Source organism: Anastrepha ludens, unplaced genomic scaffold (genome assembly GCF_028408465.1).
Source record: "Anastrepha ludens isolate Willacy unplaced genomic scaffold, idAnaLude1.1 ptg000022l, whole genome shotgun sequence".
Taxonomy (NCBI): Eukaryota; Metazoa; Arthropoda; class Insecta; order Diptera; family Tephritidae; genus Anastrepha; species Anastrepha ludens.
The window spans coordinates 107,501-110,000 of NW_026530033.1; the positions used below are offsets into that span (position 1 = coordinate 107,501).

A 2,500-nucleotide genomic window follows, 5' to 3' on the forward strand; every position below is an offset into this window, starting at 1 on the left:
GAACAAGAATCGTAATTCTCTATTTACCCAGAACGAGTACATAAACCATGGTATTGCTTCCCAATCAAGCCCGACTATCTCAATCTTCAGAGCCAATCCTTATCCCGAAGTTACGGATCTAATTTGCCGACTTCCCTTACCTACATTATTCTATCGACTAGAGACTCTTCACCTTGGAGACCAGCTGCGGATATTGGTACGGCCTGTTGAGAAGTTTGCGTGACCCCACCATAAATTTTCAAGGTCCGAGGAGAAAATATCGACACAACAGTAAATGTCATGCTCTTCTAGTCCATCTACCATATCTCTCTTCGAAAGACTTCCATGGTAGTACGACTATAAAACAGAAAAGAAAACTCTTCCGATATCTCTCGACGGCTTCTTTATGGTCGTTCCTGTTGCCAGGATGAGCACAAGGCCCATTTTTAATAACAAACGGATACTCAACAGGTTACGGAATTGGAACCGTATTCCCTTTCGTTCAAAATAATTCAAGTATTTAATTATTTTTTAATATATATATATAAATTTTATTAATATTTTTTTTTATTAAAAACTTGAAAATTTTCGGCTTTCGCCTTGAACTTAGGACCGACTAACTCGTGATCAACCACTGTTCACACGAAACCCTTCTCCACTTCAGTCCTCCAAGGTCTCATTCGATTATTTGCTACTACCACCAAGATCTGTACCAATAGCGGCTCCATGCAGGCTTACGCCAAACACTTCTAAGCACACTATTGTACCCTCCTACTCACTAAAGTTTCAAAATTTATAAATCAATCGAAATTGTTTTATAAATCATCTACTTTAGCGGTAATGTATAGGTATACAACTTAAGCGCCATCCATTTTAAGGGCTAGTTGCTTCGGCAGGTGAGTTGTTACACACTCCTTAGCGGATTACGACTTCCATGTCCACCGTCCTGCTGTTTTAAGCAACCAACGCCTTTCATGGTATCTGCATGAGTTGTTAATTTAGGCACCGTAACATTACGTTTGGTTCATCCCACAGCGCCAGTTCTGCTTACCAAAAGTGGCCCACTGGGCACATTATATCATAACCTCAACCTTCATATCAAGAAAGGTGAGGTTCTTACCCATTTAAAGTTTGAGAATAGGTTAAAATCGTTTCGACCCTAAGGCCTCTAATCATTCGCTTTACCAGATAAGATTATTTTATATAATTTTTAAATGCACCAGCTATCCTGAGGGAAACTTCGGAGGGAACCAGCTACTAGATGGTTCGATTGGTCTTTCGCCCCTATACTCAATTCTGACAATCGATTTGCACGTCAGAACTGTTTCGGTCTTCCATCAGGGTTTCCCCTGACTTCAACCTGATCAAGTATAGTTCACCATCTTTCGGGTCACAGCATATATGCTCAAGGTACGCTCCAGTTAGAGGTATAAATAATAATAAATTATCATTATACATAACTATATGGAACGCCCCGGGATTGAATTAATTGACTATTTAAGAAAATAGACTAAAAATTAATCCCATTATATTTTTAAGTTAAGTTAATTATGCCATTAAGTTTAATATAACTCAATGACTTGCACATATGTTAGACTCCTTGGTCCGTGTTTCAAGACGGGTCCCGAAGGTATCCTGAATCTTTCGCATTGTTAATCATATAAATGCATACAAATAAATATTAATATCATAGATATTAAATTTTTTGTAAAATTCAAAAAATGAATTTTAGCATTATATATAATAAAATCTATCAACACTTTATCAAATCATTAGTATTTATTCTATGTTAATATGCTTAAAAAGCAAATTAATTTAAATAAACTTAATATCACCAATGATCTTTTGATAAATACTTTATTATGTTAATAGATTACAATGTCCTTATATGAAAAAAATGCACATTATTTTTAATTATTTAATGATGAATTTTTCATAATGGATATTCAGGTTCATCGGGCTTAACCTCTAAGCAGTTTCACGTACTATTTAACTCTCTATTCAGAGTTCTTTTCAACTTTCCCTCACGGTACTTGTTTACTATCGGTCTCATGGTTATATTTAGTTTTAGATGGAGTTTACCACCCACTTAGTGCTGCACTATCAAGCAACACGACTCTTTGGAAATATCTTTCTAGTAATCATTAACGTTATACGGGCCTGGCACCCTCTATGGGTAAATGGCCTCATTTAAGAAGGACTTAAATCGTTAATTTCTCATACTAGATATTAAGATATTCCATACACTGCATCTCACATTTGACATATAGACAAAGTGACTTAGTGCTGAACTATTTTCTTTTCGCTCGCCGCTACTAAGAAAATCCTTGTTAGTTTCTTTTCCTCCCCTCATTAATATGCTTAAATTCAGGGGGTAATCCCATATGAGTTGAGGTTGTTTTAAAATATTTTTTATCTTCTCACAATTTAATAAATAATTATATCATCTTTTCATCTCTATTTTTCTTTTTTCCTTTTATATAAATATATATTATAAATAATAATTATGTAAAATGAGGCA

The 2,500-nt window shown here is 34.9% G+C and overlaps 1 pseudogene; it reads right to left on the minus strand.

Annotated features, from left to right (window-relative positions):
• Positions 1 to 2,377, minus strand: part of LOC128870679 (large subunit ribosomal RNA) — a 4,519-nt pseudogene extending 2,142 nt beyond the window's left edge.
• Positions 2,378 to 2,500: the final 123 nt, after the last annotated feature.